This window comes from Mercenaria mercenaria, chromosome 1 (genome assembly GCF_021730395.1).
Source record: "Mercenaria mercenaria strain notata chromosome 1, MADL_Memer_1, whole genome shotgun sequence".
NCBI classification, from domain to species: Eukaryota; Metazoa; Mollusca; class Bivalvia; order Venerida; family Veneridae; genus Mercenaria; species Mercenaria mercenaria.
This window is the reverse complement of record NC_069361.1, coordinates 78,848,623-78,868,542: the sequence shown is the minus strand read 5'-3', so window position 1 is coordinate 78,868,542 and position 19,920 is coordinate 78,848,623.

The following is a 19,920-nucleotide window of genomic DNA, read 5'->3' as shown; positions in this document are numbered from 1 at the left end:
GGACATCACACAGGGGATCACTTCGATGTGGTTATCACTGTCGGACCTGAGAAAGCTGGAAACAATGTTGGGGAAAGTCAATGCTTGGAGTGAAGTTCTGAAACAAGCCAACTTGACAAAACAGGAATATAACCGACAATATAAACAGGGGACAGAGAAATATTCCCTCTAAGAGAGATTTTGAAAGGGAAAAGAGACGAGTGAAACGTAGTGATCCAGACAATAAGCGGATTGAAAATGAAAAGAGACATGTGAAACGGAGTGATCCAGACATTAAGCGGGCAGAAAATGACCGGAAAAACAAAACCCGCAGTGTGAAACGGACTTATCCAGACATTAAGCGGGCAGAAAATGACTGGAGAAACAAATCCCGCGGTGTGAAACGGAGTGATCCAGACATTAAGCAGGCAGAATATGACCGGACAAACAAAACTCACGGAGTGATCCAGACTTTAAGCGTGTAGAAAATGACCGGAGAAACAAAACTCGCAGAGTGAAACGGAGTGATCCACACTTTAAGCGTGTAGAAAATGACCAGGGAAACAAAACCCGCGGAGTGAAACAGAGTGATCCAGACTTTAAGCGTGTAGAAAATAACCAGAGAAATAAAATTCGCAGAGTGAAACGGAGTGATCCAGACTTTAAGCGTGTAGAAAATGACCAAAACCCGTGGAGTGAAACGGAGTGATCCAGACATTAAGCGGGCAGAAAATGAAAACAGGAATATAACACGCCATTTAAAAAGGAAAAATCCAAATGAAAGACTTACTGAAAATATAAAAAGAAACAAGCTGCGCCACGTGATCAGAAGTCATGACGGTGATCTGCTATCAAAAAGGAAGTACGTTCTGATCCAATCCGTAAAAGAAAGGAAATGCATACCAGAAAGAAATGGAGATCTGCTGGAAAAAGAAAAATCAGAGAGAGAATTTTGCAGCAGGAAAGTAGAAAAGTTCGTGGGAAAGTCCCATCGCTTGAACAGCAAGTAAATATTTTTAGTGATCTTTTGAAAAGAGGTGATGATTTTGTTTGTACATGTTGCCATCAAACTTTCTACCAGCACAGTGTGTATACTGTTGGGCGCCAACATCTAATTAACAAGAGAATTTCTGAGGAATTTTTAGACACTGTATTGACTAATTACACAAGTGTGTCAGATGAAGAGTGGGTGTGTAAAACATGCTATAAATATATTACAGCGGCTAAGATACCACCACTTTCAGCAGCAAATGGATTTTAATTTACCTGAAACTACCAGACCATTTTCATCAGTTAACCCTACAGAGGGCAGAGGAGAGATGCTGTGCACTCAGAATTCCTTTTATGCAATTAAAACCCGCTAGGGTTGGAAAACAAATAGGGATATATGGAATACAGTAAATGTACCAATGGACCCATCACAGGTAGTCTCCAGTCTTCCCAGAAGGTTTACAGATACTGAGACAATTCACTTGCGTTCAAAAGAAGAACTCGGTACAAATCGGTCTTTACCATGAAACTGTAAGACAAAGGTTTTTCTATGACTTAACCAAAAACTTCATAGAAAACAGTGTTCTTTACCAAGAAAAAGGGGTGCTGTTGAATGAAGAAGGTTTCAGCATGAAGAAAAGAATGAGATCAGTTTTGCATCTGAAGATGACCTAAAAAAGGAACTCCAATCCAGAGATAAGGATGCTAAAACCCTGGTGGGCCAAATAGATGAGTTGGAGGACACATGGAATGAGCTTAGTGAAGAGGAACAAGCAAGGGCTGGGAATAAAGATACCTTGTTCCAAAACACAGATTTCCCCTGAGATGGTGTACATGCCTTACCGATTGCTCCAGGTGAAAACAGCCATCCTATAAGCTTATTCATGGATACATATGCAGAAGAAAAGTCATTCCCTGTACTATTTGCGGGGCAAAAAGGTGTGAAGATGAAGACAGATTAGTTCCAGTCAAGTATAGCTCCACTGTTTAAAACGAGCTAAGGCATGTGGATGGAAGATTTTCAAAGTCAGTACCAAACATATTCTTCAAACTCAAGAAGCTACAGGCCCCCAGGTCAAAACATGGCTACCACAGCACTGAGAAAGACAAAAAAAAGTCTCATTTTACAGCTGGGGAACTAAAATCATCAGTTTTAGATAGAAAATATTCTAAAACATAGAAGGCTTTCGACTCTTGAAGAATTTGCGGTCATCACCATCATATACCAAAAAAAAGCAAAAAGAATTGTTTGCAGTGATCAACCAGCTTGGACTCCCAACATTTTTTGCAACATTTTCAGCAGCAGAAACCAGATGGACTGACCTACTGGCACTTTTGTGCAAAAAGAATGGCAAAAACTTCACAGAAGATGACATTGCAGACTTGTCATGGATGGAAAAATGTGACCTTATACAGAAAAATCCCAATGGGTACAACCTACAGGTTTTGAAGATTTGGCAAGCCAATACAGATCTACAGTATGTCTTAGACCCTTGGGCTGTGTGCGTTTACATCGCCAGCTACATCATGAAATCCCAGCGTGGAATGAGTCAGTTATTACAAACTGCAACGGAAGAAGCCAAACGAGGGAACCTGAAACTCTGTGAAAAAGTCGGACTTTTAGCAAACAAGTTCCTCAACCACTGCGAAATTTCTGCACAGGACGCTATCTATCTGCTACTTCAACTTCCTTTGACACAAAGCTCACGGTGTTATATTCATAAACACCTCACCACCTGAAAAACGTGTGGAAATTCTTAGACCCTGTCACAGATTGAAAATCTGCCCAACAACTCCACTGATGTAACATGCTCAGGGATGATCGACACATATCAAATAGACCAAAAGGGGTTAGAAAATGTATGTCTTGCAGAATTTGCCTCATTGTTCGAAAGAAAACCACCAAGGGAAAATAAAAATCAACAAAGGAACTAGAAAAATTTAAAATAGAGAAAATTGACAATAATGTTGAAAATATAACGCCTGGAATGGATATCAGACTTGCAGATGGAATCGTCTTGTACGACGAACAAACTCCAAAGTTATCGCTATGTCAAATTTAATGTAAGGAAAGATCAGAGTTTTCACTATAGAGAACAGTTGATGCTTTTCGGACCCTTTAGAGATGAGTTAAAACTAAAAGAAAGATCAAGCACATACGAACAAGAGTACACAAAATGGCGTGAACAGATCTTGGAACTACGGCAAAAGTTTCAGACAACCACAGATGCTATGGAAGAGGCGATAAAAGCTATTGCTGAAGAGAGATTAGATGAAGAATTGGATGAGGTAGCACCTGCAGCTCGACAGTCAGAAGATGATGCTAGAATGGACAAAGAAGACCAAAATTCCCTACTTCAACCTCCAAATGAGAGGATGGCAGTGTACGATGTGGCTCTTGATATAGGAGGATCTGTAGATAAACAAGAAGTGACAATTCCAAATATAGACTAAGTGATCATGAATACCTTGAGCTAGCTTTGTCCCTGAACAAAGAACAGAGGCAGATCTTCTATGAAATCTTATCTAGAACAAAAAATGCAACAGTGTCCTATTGTGCATTCCTTTCGGGAGGAGCTGGTGTGGGCAAAAGTCATGTCCTTAAACGTATTCTACCCAGCTTTGTCCCCGCTACTTTGATAAAAGTTTCCAGGGGAAAATCCCCGATAACATGAAGGTTGTTTATTGCCCGCACCCACTGGAAAAGCTGCTTATAATGTTATTGGGGAAAACACTCCACAGCTTATTCAATAGTCCACCCATCAAAAGCTGGCGACCTATGTCCCCTGTGATCACAGTACACTCAATACTCTACGATGCCAATTTAAATGCTCAAGGTGTTGATCATCGATGAGATTTCAATGGTTGGAATAAATCTGTTCAACTTTGTTTGCAGCAGACTTCTGCAAATATTTGATTCAACCAAACCATTTGGTGGAGTTTCACTCATCCTTGTAGGTGATCTGTTTCAGCTCCGACCGGTTGGAGACTCATGGGTGTTTGCCAAACAATGGAGATCAGTATGGGCCTTTAATGAACAACCTTTGACAGGATATGGTCTATATGTATGAGTTGACTACAGTCATGCGTCAGAAAGATGATGCTCAGTTTGCCCACTGTTTGAACCGTATGAGAGAGTGCAAACACACAAAATCGGATGTAGAAACTTTTATCCTCTAAATTGTCCAAAAATGAAGACTTGAGTGATTATCTGCACTTGTAAAAGTCGAAATGCTGATTGTGAATGACTACAAAAAACCGTGCACTGTCACAGAAAGGAGGACTGAGATTCATATCAGTGGCTTCTGTTTTTCCGCAGGGGCATGTCTCAGCAAGTGGAGCAAGGACACTTCTAGAACAAGCTAAAGCACTTCAACTAAGAAGACACAGAACTTGCTCTAAAATCTGTTACAAAGGAGTCTGGTAACTATTGATTAAAACACAATATAAATACCTCCGATGGTCTCACTAATGGTGCCACCTGCAAAATAATGATGGTTCAGTGTGTCAACAATAATTTCCCCTGTTGCCTGGATCAGTTTCCTGAAGAAGATAAGGGGCAGTGACAAGACAGCAGAACAGGCACCTCTACTTAGCAAGTGCAGATATAAGCAAATCATGGACGCCCAATTTTAAGGGGCCAGAAGGAATTTCAGGTCGGTTTAAAAACAGTAAAGTTACAGTTGTAAGAAAACAGTTCCCCCTCACCCTGCTGAGGCTATCACAATCCATAAATCGCAGGGCTCCACGATGGATAAGGCTGCAATCTCACTTAAAGGTACAATTCAAAACATATGGTCTATGTTGCCTTGAGCAGACTACGTACACTGGAAGGACTTCGTTTGCTGGACTTCGATCCAAAATCCATTGCAGTGGACCCACTTGTTCAAGAAGAAATAATCGTCTACGAACTGAGGGAATGTTTTTTGTGAACATGGAATTGAGAAGAATGTTCCATCACTGTTGTGTGCCCCCAATGCTCGTTCACTACAAAGCATGTGAAACATTATCGCGTAGAGACAGGCTTTCCAACGTAGCTGTACTGATTATCCCAAAAAACCCGGGCTTCACGTGATGATCAAATTGATCAATATCAACTGGCTGGTTTCCAAAACCCAATATGTGTATACACAGATAGAAAAAGACACCCCGGGCCCCACTCAGGAACCCTTCATTTATGTCAGAATAGGTGTTGAAGTATTTTCAAGCCAGCAGTACACAGAAACCTAGTATTGAGGGGGTAGTTTGGTGGTTTCTTGGACAATCTCCAGTATGAAATACTAACAAATACTGTAGACCACCAGGAAACGCTGAAAATATCATGAACCTTTCATGCAGGCTCCGATCAATGAACTTACTACCATAATTGTTGGAGACTTCAACATTAACCATCTGGACCCATCTAAAAGTATCCAGCTTGTAGACTATATGTACAGACAGTTTAGAGCCAAACCCGTCATCCATGAAGAAATGACAGACTACCATTCAGCCCTTGACCAGGTGTAAAGTACAGATCCTGGGACCAAAGGCGGCACTCTCGAGACATACTGGAGTGATCATAAAATGATCTGGGCTGCTATTTAAAGGTATTCTTGATTTGTTGAACTCTTGTATCCATTTAAATGCTATAGAACCATTTAATTATGTGACAAGATTGTGCAAAATTAGCTACTCCAATAAAGGTTATTCCACAGTATTTAAATTTTACATGTTTGATATAGTTTTCAGAAGCCTATTATCAATGATTATTTCACTTACTTTGGTAAAACAAATGCTGCGCATGTTACATGTACTTCAGTTTGTTTGCATAACACCAGCTTATGTGTAGTTTGCATGCTTCTGTAACAAGCTAATGTATTCCATCTTGTCATGCACATAACAACTAGAAATGGATTGTGCTTTAGAGTGGTGCACTGTGATTCAGTATACTTTTTTATTCTTATGAAAAGTGTTGAAAACCTGGTTTCGTGGCATTGCCGCGTTTCTTGTTTACTTTATTACCAGAATCCTTTATATAGTAAACCTGATCCCGATTGCCAGACAAAGGCTCCTAACGAAAACATGAGTAGAATAAGGTAAAGGCAAACATATTTGAACAGATAAGCTGAAGGGCTATATTCAGAGCCTTTGTACAGGGCGTCTTATGCATTAAACATGATGTAATATTTGAAAATTAACGGAACCGGGAAAAGAATGGTACAAGTGCAATATCTTAAGGGCCTTTGTACAGTAAGCCTTTATATCGTAAACGGGAGCCCGATTATTATACAAAGGCTCTGGGCAAGTTTAAGAAATATTACGTTTAATGTACGTATAGCTGAAATAAGTTTTGCATTATTTGACACTCCATGCACTAAGTGTCACTTTGATTAAAGAAATTTTAGGCAAACCGTCACTTTATAATGAACATAAGACCTGCTAGAGGTAATATCTTATAATTTGTGCGAAGCTCGAAACCTGCTTTGGAGAATATAATTTTTGCATATAAAAAGAGCTCTAATCTAGTGTAAAGCATATAGGTATAATGCCTTCTTTCTGCCATTTGTGTGGAAAAGCGGAGTAGGCCTACGGTTTGCAGACATATAGTCTGCATATTTTGTGCGCGACAACTGGTCAGGTGTTACAACTTGATCAGTGTCGCGCACATAGTGCTGGTTCCCTGCTTTCGGTGTAGGGTCCTTGGGAAGCCAAGGACCTACCGCTGGAAGTAGTGACCAGTGTAATATTTGACATCCCTCGAAAGAGGGATAAAAAAGAACACATTCAATCATGAAACTACCGGAAACTCTAGTGGGATTGGTTTACTTTTTGACATACACCCCTCTAAATGGGGACTTTGATCGCTCGGTCACAATAAACAGGAAGCATTTACATCAGAAATTAAATATCTTTTACTATGTAAATGCTGTTTAAAAGAAGAGATCCTTTTAGTAGAAAGAATTATGTGAGAGGGAAAGGCTTTGATACAAGAAACTGTTTCCAGGGCCCATAACCCGTTTCATTTAAAGTTATGGGCCCTTTAAGGGAAAATTATAGGGCCATCGCACGGGAGTGTATGCAGAAAGCCTTTATATAGAAAACGATATACCGTGTACTACATGAAGGCTCTGAGAGAATGTAACAGGCAAGAGCCTTTATATAGGAGACTGTTTTCCGGGCCCATAACTCGTTTCGTCCAAAGTTATGGGTCTTGTTGTTACTTTATTAAGGCCTTTAAAGGAGTTAAAGGAGAAAGGGCCTTTGCACGGAAACATGTACAGGGAGCCTTTTCATAGTAAATGATATACCGTTTACTGTATAAAGGCTAAGGGAAAAGGAGATTTACGAATATGTTGTTGACAATGTGTACATTATACTGTCGTACGACTCGCAAAGTACATAAAATGTCAGAGCCTTTTTACAGGAAATCATCAGCATTTTCTTACGGCCTTTATATAAGAAACTGATAATAAGGCCCATAACTCTCGTGCTATGCAAAGGCCCTTTAACTTCGGCTTAACACTGTACAAAGGCCTGCTATATAGAGGCCTTGAAGGCCTTTACACAGTGTTAGGCCTAACGGAAAGGCCTCTATATAGCAATAATGATGGTTAGTACTATATAAAGGCCTTTCCCTTAAGCTTAACACTAAGTAAAGGCCTTCAAGGCCTCTATATAGCAATAACGATGGTTAGTACAATATATTAAGGCCTTTCCCTTAGGCTTAACACTGTGTAAAGGCCTTGCCACTATACAAAGGCCATTGAACTAGATACTATTTTTCCAAAAGGAATGAATTCAAAAGTAATGTATAATTTTTCATAAATTTCTTCACTTCATAGTGTTTTCTGTTATGTAACACAAACTGTGGTTTTCTTAATGTCAGTTAGTACTGTTTTTGCTGGTATTTTCTTTTTTTGTCTATAACACAATTTACCCAGTGATTTCGTATCTTTGTGATCCTGTACTTACTGTTATTATGATTATTAACATTATTATTTTAAATAATGTCTATAATCTTACTATGTATTAAGTATAACCACTTTTATTTTTACTTTTGTCATAATATACTTTAAACAGTACTTTAGATATACATTTGTGTAAACATTATGTAGCCTATTGTACATTGTAAGTTTTACGCCAAAACGTTTGTAACGTAACGTCATCTTTTATGACGTCATATATTCATGACGTTGTTTATTTCATATCATATTTGTTTACTTCCTGATGAAGACTAATAAAAATAGTCGAAACGTTGAATGAAAATGGAGTTAGCTTTGTAATTCTCCTGTTCTCTGAAGGCTCTTTAAGGGTATTCGTACCTAGTCGGTGTATCCAAGTCAAGTAAAATCACGGCCTTTGTACAGGAAAGCCTTTATACAGTAAGGTAGAGTAACGGGATCCTTTTCACTATATAAAGGCTATATAAAGACCGTTGAAATAGGTGGTCTTTTCAAAGTGTGTAACTCGTCGAGATCGATGAAAATAAGTTGAGTCAGGAAGATTTGCACTCGAGATTACAGCTCTGCAACGCCTTTTCACATAAAGGCCCGTTTGTTCATTATTGACAATGAGTGTTTCATGTTGTGCCAATAGTTGCATCTCGATGAGGTCAATGAAATACAGTTGAGATTACCAGATACCCCGTTGAGGTTACGTGTTAAGGCCATGACGCCTGCTGTGCAAAGGCCCTAAATTTACCCAATTACTGTACAAAGGCCTTGGGGTTACGGTTAGGGTTAGGTTTAATCTCCTATATAAAGGCTCCTATGCAACGGCCCTGACAAGAGAAACTATTTGACTGAGGGCCGTTGAGATTTGGTTTCTTTTCTAAAGTGTGAAGTTCGTTGAGGTAAATGAAGCGCACTTGAGTCAGGAGGAATCGCACTTGAGATTACATGACCGCAACACCGTTTGACATAAAGGCCTGTTCGTTCGTTATTGACAATGAGTGTTTCATGTTGTGCCAATAGTTGCATCTCGATGAGGTCAACAAAATACAGTTGAGATTACCAGATACCCCGTTGAGGTTACGTGTTAAGGACATGAAATGACGCCGGCTGTGCAAAGGCCCTTAATCCAAAATTGAGTCCCGTAGAACGGCGTTTGGGGCAGATTTGAGTACCATACAAGGGCTCCGGTAAACAAAAACCCTATACTAGGTGAGCCGATCGGCCGGAGTAAATCAGGTCGTGTAGAGGGGGAGGAGGGGAACATTTTCCCCACACTGGTTCATGTCTCCCACCTGAATTCGTGAAGTTCGACATAAGTTTGCCATATTAAGGCCCCGGGCTATTTTTCCAGGGGCTATAACTGCTGTTTGTTAAGCAGCATTTTTATCGGACTTGTGCACAAGAATGACCCTGAATGGGTGCTTCATGATGGACCATCAACCGAGCCCCTGCCAACTCCGGATCCGTCCCAGGCAGGTAAAGGCCTACATACAGGGACAAAAATGGAAACAGGCTGAATTCTACCCCTAGATGACCTTGGAGCGACCTTGAACTTTACCCCCGGATGGAGGCCCCGAGCTTCAGTGACATGCAAAAAGGGCTTGAAATCGGAGCACCTGAAAAAATTGGAAAATTTCTAAGTGTTATCGGAGTTTTCTATAGAGAACAATAAGGCTGCTATAGAAGATGCTGAATTTCGACTTTGAGCGGAAATTTGGGCGTGGTCGGTGGGGGGGGGCCCCAAGACATGTTCCTTTTGGGTACCTTGATAAACCCCGGGGGCAATAAGAATAGATTACCCCCCCCCCCCCCCCCCCGGGCGTGACCCTAAACCCTATTTTTGGGACAAAAAAGAGTCAGTAAAAGTCCCTGGCTAATCGAGGCCTCTATACGAAATAAAGCCAGTTAGGGTTAGGTTTAGGAATTAGGGTTAGGGTTTAGGGTTAGGGTTAGGGGCAATTTGTATGACGGCTCCATCTATGGTGGCTCCAGCGATCTAGAATGGCTCTGATCTACAATGGCCTTACTGCTGGTCCGTCATACCAAGGCTCTGAAAATACTAGGAAATTGCCGCCTGGTGGCTCTCAGTTTACGATAGTGGCTTTGATTTTTGAGGGCGGTCCGTGGGTGACCTATGACCTTGACCTTAAAATGATGGTACAGACCAAGTTTGATTAAGATCCATCAAGCAATTCACGAGAAGAGTCGTTTAAAGGTTTTTTTCTATTTTAGCTATAGTGGCTCAAAAAAAGGGCCATGCCTCCATTGAACAAATTGGAAAAGGACCTTATGTGATGCTATAGACCAAGTTCGATAAAGATCCATTAAGTGATTCATGAGAAGAAATCGTTTAAAGGTTTTTCCATTTTTAGCTCTAGTGGTCCCAAAAAGGATTCAAGTGCCTCAATCTGAACAAAATTGGGAAAGGACCTTATAATGATGCTATAGACCAAGTTTGAGGAAGATCCATTCAGCAGTTCATGAGAAATCATTTAAAGGTGTTTTTTCTTCTAATTTTAGCTCTAGCTAAAAGAGGTCAAGTGCCTCAATTTGAAGAAATTTTGAAGAGGACCTTAATATGATGCTACAGGCTAAGTTTGATGAAGATCAATCAAGCGGTTCTTGAGTAGACGTCTTTTAAAGATATTTCTGTTTTTAGCTCTAGTGTGTCCTAAATGTGGTCATGTGCTCACAATTGAACAAACATGGTAAACGACCTTATAATGATGCTCCAGACAAGGTTCCATGAAGACCCATCGAGCAGTTCATAAGAAGAAGTCATTTAAAGCCATTTCTATCTTTAAGGTGGAATGCGCCCCAATATTTTTTGCCGAATTTCGTCCTGAAATTTATACTTTACAAAATTCAGGATATATGGGATTGACTTCCGATTTTATTTTGTCGCCATATTGTTCAGAGTTTTCTGCTATTGCGACAGAAACATGGCCCCTGTCGTCACTTTTCGTGCAACACCCAAGGCATTTTTCCTTCCCTGCACTGAATGTCATATAAATGAAAAAAATAAATAACTGTCACTTTGCATGCAGAGAATGCTACTTAATGGTAAAAAAATCAGCGAAATAAGATTGACGCTTAACACCTCAGAGACGATATTGCAACGTCAGAAGGAAAAACTCACATCAAGTTTTGTTACAAATTTTGCCTTAAAATCCAATTTATAAAAAATCGGCTTGATAAAAAAATGTATAACTTTGATATGTTGTTTAACGGTATATGTACGTCTAGCAGACACATAAATACTTACGGGTCACCAACTTCTACTTTTTGCAATAAAATATTACTTTATCCCTACCCCCACATGGTTTGAGACTATATGACTTTAGCTTTAAAAAGGATGTGTTTTCAACTTAACACAACTCACGTTCGTTAACCTTGGAGATGATATTTTTAAGTTAAAAACTAGATGTACTTTATGTATTTTCACGGTATAGTCGATCTGAATTGCAGATGCCATGTAATGGTGAAAGGAAAACACCTTTGACAAAATGTATATATACTATTGTCCGTAAGGCATGACTGACCTGGCACTCATTAACCTTCGCTAGTATTTTGGGGGCATTTTCGTTAGTTTACGCAATATATCTGAAAATATCTATTATTACAAAAATAACCTTTATAGTTAACCGATGATACGTTGGCTTAGTGGTTAGGTGTCTGACTTCAACCCACGTTACCACAGAATGTAGTGTTATCGTTACTGTTTCGTACAATATCTTTCACAACAAATTTCACAAATTTTAATTGTTTTCTCTTGTAGTATCAATTTTCGGGAGTAATTTGTCTTTTCATCTGGGATACCTTTAAAGGATTATTTGGACCACTTTCTACAAAATAACTTGAATACAAGTGTATTTCTTTCTATAAATGAATCATAAAATTTCATCAGATATTAGTGTATCAATTTTCCTGCCTGTAAAATTTGGAGATGAAACTCTAGAGTGTTAACAAGACTTTCCTTTGATCTGGCCTAGTCACCTAGTTTTGACCCCACATGACCCAGTTTCCAAACTGACCTGAAGTTCACTAAGACAAACACTTTGTCCAAGTTTCATAAAGACAGGGTCATAAATATGTCCTCTAGAGTGTTAATAAGCTTTTCCTTTGATTTGACCAGGTGACGTAGTTTTGGACCCCACATGACCCAAATTCAAACTTGACCTAGAGGTCATCAAGCCAAATATTCTGACCAATTCTCATGCGTTTCAAACTTAAAATGTGGTCTCTAAGAGTGTTGACACGATTTTCATTTGATCAGGCCTAGTGACCTAGTTTTTGATCCCACATGACCCAATCTCAAACTTGACCTGGAGATCATCAAGGCTAACATTTTGACCAAGTTTCATAAATATTGAGTCAAAACTATGGACTCTGAAGTTTTAACAGGGCACACGATGCAAGACTATGGACGCCGGACAATGACTGGTCACCATAGCTCATCTTGAGCACTTTGTAAGTGCTCAGGTGAGCTAAAAATATAAAATACTATATAGTCGGTTTGTTCTAGTTTTCCTTATTTTGAAATTATGAATTCTTTAAAATAATGTCATATACTTACATGAAGAATACTTTCTATAACTTAACATAATTTATCTTAATTCTAAAGCAGATTTAACAAGAATAAGGAACAACAGAAGGTCAAAATATTAAGCTATTTTTATTTCCTTTTTTAAAAAATGCCAAATTTTACATAGTGTAAAAATATTTTATATATTAATAGACAAATATTTTTCAATATAAATTTGTAGAATACTTCAATCTTTCAAAATGTATATACAATAATAATAGATCATGGTGCTAATTTGGAAAAAAAGAATTTAAGGTAAAATATGTTATTTTCTACCTTCTAAATTTGACCAAAATTTTTTTTACAATGCTTAATTGATATGAAAATTACGGTTTAATCTCTCATAAAGCATTCCATATAAAGAAATGATTTTCTTGAGTAAAAAAAACAAACTATGGCTGAAAAAGAAAAAAAAGTAAGGTGTGCCTTTAAAATCCGTAATTATGCTATGACTGTATATCGAGTCACCCTTCCATTGAAATGAAGCAGTATGGATAGACATTAATGTTTCAGATCTTGTTGTGTGGTTTCCTGATGATTACTCAGATTATACAATGTACTCTGTTGTAAAGCATTTCGAAACCAGCATGTTGCATTGACTACATTGTAAGTGGGTAAAGTTGATCGACGTCTTTCTTTTGCATTTTTTAGGCTGCAGAAACATTAAACATGCACAGGACAAATAAAAGAAGGATTACAAGAAAAGGAAAAGTACAGGATACAAAACTTTTAGTGTTGGTGACAGTGTGAAGTTGTTTAATTGTAAGAAAAAGGCTAAACAAGAGCTGTCCGTAAGACAGCACACTCCACTATTCGGCGATTTGACAGTAAAATTAAAGTATGAAAGGGGCATAATTTGGTCAAAAATACAAATCAGAGTTATGGGGATTGTTACCATACATGCAGATGATGATGATAAAGATACATTTTAAGTTTCAAGTCATTATCTTACATTGTACTCAAGTTATATCCAGAAAATGAAGATTGCCAAAAAACTTTTAAGTATGAAAGGGGCATAATTATGTCAAAAAATACAATTAGAGTTATGGGGATTGTAACCACACATGCAGATGATGATTATAAAGAAATATTTTTAATTTCAAATCATTATCTTTTAAAGTACCAAAGGTATGTCTATAAGCGAAGCTTTCGGAAAAAATTAACATGAAAACAATTCAAAGTATAATAACTTGGTGATCTTGACCTTGGGTATAATGGGCCCATCCTCTGCACAGATTTTGTTTGTATGCTGGACAATGTTTACGTGAAGTTACAGTAAGATATAAGCCATAGTAACAAAGATATGACAGAAAAACAAAGGTTGCCAAAAAACTTTAACCTTATAACCCAAGTATAACACCTTGGTGACCTTGGCCTTGGGTATAATGGGCCCAGCCCCCGCACATACTTTGTTTGTATGCTGGACAATGTTTATATGAAGTTATAGTATGATATAAGCAAAACAGAGGTTGCCGAAAACATTTAACCAAGAAAGCTCATGCCTACGCAGACGCCGGGGCGAATAGAATAGCACCCCTATTCTCTGAATAGTGGAGCTAAAAAGGAGTAGTCCTTACCTTGGACCATACGAAAAAGTGAAAATTATTGGAAAGAAATGTGTTCTAAAGTATGAAAAAAACAGGCAGTTATGAAGGTTTGTCAGAATATCGACAACATGAAACATTACAAGAAAGAAAATGAATGTACTAACATTATGGATTATTTAAAGAATATACGCGCAACTGGTGTATTCGGTAAGATCATTGATGGTATGCATATTGCAAAGGTTGATTCCATGTTGGAGAAGGTGGTTTTACCAAGATAGTAAATATTCATAGACAATGTTTAAGCAATGGCATTATGAATTACAGTTTACAAAGCTATGAGGCTAAAACATCTGTTCTCAGATAAGTAAAACTTGCCCGAGAGACCATGTCTATTTTCAGCCCACTTGCATTAATGAAAATAAAACCTCCACTGAAATAGGTATCACAGAATTATGAAGGGTTCATTGACAGAGAACCAGACACCACTTGTAGAAGACAACTGTAGAGACCAAAGAAAACTGACATGGTGACGCTTGCTGCTTCAGATATTACAATGTCAGACACACAGGAAATTCACCCAGTGATGTTTTCGAGATGCTTGTTCTTTCACCTTCCTTTCTGAAGACAACCACAGCAGACAGCTTGAGAGAGAATTCTTGTATGGGGGGAATAAATCACTGTTTATGATCTAAACACACTTCAAGGATAACTTGACATGTAAACATTTTAGTATCATATTTTGTCTTTAGAGAGCTTGTTATGTTCCCACTTTAATAGATTTACCAAGCAAGTAGTCATTAACCTTTAGCCTGCTGGTGGTATACCAGGTAAGTGATTCTGCCTTTGCCACCAGTGCAGACTTTCTCAACATTGACAGACCACAAGTCTTTATACTACCGTCATAACCTGGAACAGTGTGGGCAAATAAGGTGTATAACTCTCACATGTTTAGAAAGTATGTATATGAATATTTAAATGTAAAATATTCCAGAGGTGTAACAATCCTTTATTTACTTAAAAATTGCTAAGTGCTACAGCGCTACTACTACTACTTACTTAAGATTCTTCAGTTCAACACTTTGCTACAGTAATGGAGTTTTTGTTACTGTTCTGGCTGTTCAGCTACATGCTGTTGTTTGCTTTGGGATTAAGTAACACCTTTTTTATTCATGCACTGGTGTTCATGGCACAGCAACCCCTTTTCCCTCAACAACTGGCCATGTTGTATTATGTATTTGTCTGGAGTGTAGGACGGACGTCTGACTATCCTTCTTCCACCACCCCCCTCCCCCCTCCACGATTCTGAGACCCCTAACAAATCCTTCATGCTAAATCTGACCATGGCGGGACACAATTCTCCCTTTGATTTTGTTAAATAAACACTTCAAAATATTTTCAACAGGAATTAAATAATTTTTGAAATGATGATTATTAATTTTTAAATGGAAGGAAATGAATATATGGATTAATTTTAAACAAGAGGGCCATGAAGGCCCTGTATCGCTCACCTGACCTATTGACCTAAAGATCATCAAGATTAACATTCTGACCAAGTTTCATTAAGATATGGTCATAAATGTGGCCTCTAAAGTGTTAACTAGCTATTCCTTTGATTTGACCCTGTGACCTAGTTTTTGACCCGACATGACCCAGATTCAAACTTGACCTAAAGATCATCAAGTTTAACATTCTGACTAAGTTTCATGAAGATACAGTCATAAATGTGGCCTCTAGAGTGTAAACAAGGTTTTCCTTTGATATGACCTAGTGACCTAGTTTTTGACCACACCTGACCCAGATTTAAATTTGATCTAAAGATCATCAAGATTAACACTCTGACCAAGTTTCATAAAGATAAGGTCATAAATGTGGTCTATAAAGTGTTAACTAGCTTTTCCTTTGATTTGACCTGGTGACCTAGTTTTTGACCCGACATGACCCAGATTCGAATTTGTCCTAAAGATCATCAAGTTTAACATTCTGACTAAGTTTCATGAAGATATAGACATAAATATGGCCTCTAGAGTGTTAACAAGCTTTTCCTTTGATCTGACCTGGTGACCTAGTTTTTTAACCCACCTAACCCAGATTTGAACTTGAGCTATAAATCATCAAAATTAACATTTTGACCAAGTTTCATTAAGATATGGTCATAAATGTGGCCTCTACAGTGTAAACTAGCTTTTCCTTTGATTTGACCTGGTGACCTAGTTTTTGATCCTACATGACCCAGATTCAAACTGGACCTTAAGATCATCAATATTAACATTCTGACCAAGTTTCATGAAGATACAGTCATAAATGTGGCCTCTACAGTATTAACAAGCTTTTCCTTTGATTTGACCTGGTGACCTAGTTTTTGACCCCAGATGACCAAATATCAAATTTATCCAAGATTTCATTGAGGGTAACATTCTGACCAAGTTTCATGAAGATTGGGCCAAAAATGTGACCTCTAGAGTGTTAACAAGCTTTTCCTTAGATTTGACCTGGTGACCTAGTTTTTGACCTCAGATGACCCAACATCGAACTCGTCCAAGATTTTATTGAGGGTAACATTCTGACCAAGTTTCATTAAGATTGGGCCAAAAATGTGACCTCTAGAGTGTTAACAGTCAAATTGTTGACAACGGACGGACTGACGGACGGACGGACGGCAGACACAGGGCGATCACTAAAGCTCACTTTAGCACTTCCTGCTCAGGTGAGCTAAAAATCAAAAGCAGGGATTTGTCAGCCATGGTCTAATTGAGGAGAGTGAATTTCTCTGTACTTATATAAAGCTTATATTTATAATGTTATTATGTTTACCATTGATTAATAGATATAATTATTTGATTTGCTCAAACATGCAAGTTTTTGCTGAAACAAGACGGCGATGAAGGCCCTGTATCGCTCACCTGACCTATTGACCTAAAGATCATTAAGATTAACATTCTGACCAAGTTTCATAAAGATGTGGTCATAAATGTGATCTCTAAAGTGTCAACTCGCTTTTCCTTTGATTTGACCCAGTGCCCTAGTTTTTGACCCCAAATGACCCAGATTTGAACGTGACCTTAAGATCATCAAGATTAACATTCTGACTAAGTTTCATGAAGATATAGTCATAAATGTGGCCTCTAGAGTGTTAACAAGCTTTTCCTTTGATTTGACCTAGTGACCTAGTTTTTCACCCCACCTGACCCATATTTGAATCTGACCTAAAGATCATCAATTTTAACATTCTGACCAAGTTTCATTAAGTATGGTCATAAATGTGGCCTCTGGAGTGTTAACTAGCTTTTCCTTTGATTTGACCTGGTGACCTAGTTTTTGACCCCACATGACCCAGACTTAAATTTGACCTAAAGATCATCAGGATTAACATTCTGACTAAGTTTCATAAAGATACAGTCATAAATGTGGCTTCCAGTGTTAACAAGCTTTTCCTTTGATTTGACCTAGTGACCTAGTTTTTCACCCCATCTGACCCAGATTTAAATCTGACCTATAGATCATCACGATTAACATCCTGACCAAGTTTCATTAAAGTATGGTCATAAATGTGGCCTCTGGAGTGTTAACTAGCTTTTCCTTTGACCTAGTTTTTGACCTGCATGACCCAGATTCAAACTGGTCCTTAAGATCACCAAGACTAACATTCTAACAAAGTTTCATGAAAATATGGCCATAAATGTGGCCTCTGGAGTGTTAACTAGCTTTTCCTTTGATTTGACCTGGTGACTTAGTTTTTGACCCTACTTGACTGCGATTCAAACTGGACCTTAAGATCATCACGATTAACATTCTGACCAAGTTTCATGAAGATACAGTCATAAATGTGGCCTCTACAGTGTTAACAAGCTTTTCCTTTGATTTGACCTGGTGACCTAGTTTTTCACCCCAGATAACCCAATATCAAACTCGTCCAAGATTTTTTCTAAGGTAACATTCTGACCAAGTTTCATGAAGATTGGGTCCAAATTGTGACCTCTAGAGTGTTAACAAGCTTTTCCTTTGATTTGACCTAGTGACCTAGTTTTTGACCCCAGATCAGTATGTGGACGGAAAACATGTTGTAACTTTGAATAAGATAAGAGACAGTGTAAAAAGGACCTGTTTGAATAACGTACAGGTCCACTTCCTCATCTTTAAAAGATGGAACAGATGAACATGTGACGAGAAAGCATTGAATGTCTACCATGGTTTGAAAGAATTAAATTAAGGTCAGCAACAGATATATCAACATTTGATTTGCGCTACATATTACCTTTGTGTCTAATTCCATGAGACCTTAGATTTACAGTTCCTAGTATTTAAAATAGAAAAGATATCAATATCAAGGTTTTTAAATATATATTACTTTCTGGATAAATGTTATAATTTAAGCCCTACGAACGGTGTCTGTACATTTTTTTATCCATTTCAAATCCGCTAAATGTCAGGTTTTAATTTTAAACCTAGAAGTGCAATTTGTATCACATGATTTGCTCTACTGGCTGAATTGTTACCTGATCAAATGTATGGCCAGATTTACTAAATTGTTTGTATTAAAATGTAGTACCTACCATGCATCTGGTATGAATTTTGTATTAAAGACAAGATATAGACTTTGGCGATGCTTGTAACCTACTAAGAAAATGATGTTTGTCACTCAGTCCAGTTGCTCGGCCATCATACAGAAGAAGGATGGGGAAGGGTTGCACATCTACAATGTTACTATATATGTCAACTTAAAATATTGTGTAATTTTTGTTTAATTATTGTACATACCATGATTCTGTTAAATAATTCATTTAATTGATTTAATTACTTATTTGACTTAGTCATGTCATAATCTGTTGCCCTCCTGGGGGAACTTTTAGAGAGAGTTGAAAATGATGCCCCTCCCACACTTTTCCTGAACACTGGTAAAAGAAGACCATGTGAAGAAGAGATATCTAAAACTCTGAGCAGATATACTTAAAGGCCTAGATTCACTACTATATAAGTGTCCCCCCCCAAATCCAATATACAACTCCCATCTTATCTGCTGCTTATCAGCGATTATGTAATAGTAACTGATTAGAGGGCAATTAGCACAGCAGGGACCCCAACTAGACCATGAAGATGTGTGCAGTGGAGTTGAAAGAAATTATTTTTTCTTCAGTGAATGTGGAATGATAATAATAATAATTATTATTTAGATATTATATAGATGATAATAACTATTACTTTAATGTTATAATAATAATAATAAAAATAATTATAATCATTATTATTATTATTATATTACATATAGGATGATAAAAGATACAGTAATAATATTGATAATAAAACACAAATATAGTGAAAACTTTATGCTGACAAACAATATTTTTCGAATTGGAAATTGATTTTCTTGTATTCATGTAATCAACATTATTTGAATATAAAATTATTGTGTTCCATCTATACTCAATTTGCCTTTTCAGTGTGTTGCCAAAAGTGACTTTTTTCATGCTTTGCTTTGTAAATTTGAAATGCACATTCTGTTTTCAGTTCTAGACAAATGTAATTTACAGTATTCTGCAAGCTTTAGATGAGTGAAAGTCACATTTTTTTAAAATATCACAATTCTCCAGACAGAATTTGAAAAAAATAAAAACTTGCATATTTCTTTAAGTAAGTTTCGCATTATTTCATTATTGTGAAAATAAGTTTCTGATTATTTTATTATTGTGTTTGATCAACAAATATTTTTCTTTACATAGAAAAGCCAAAAAAACTAAAATAACTTTAAAAATGATCATTTATTCATTAATTTAAAATAAATTACATTGTTTCCCCTTCTCACTAATTGATACACTTGTAAGGTAGACTGACTCTCCAATAAACAATGACCCTTGTTTATTGGAGCCATACTGTGATGGTCATTAGCTCCCAA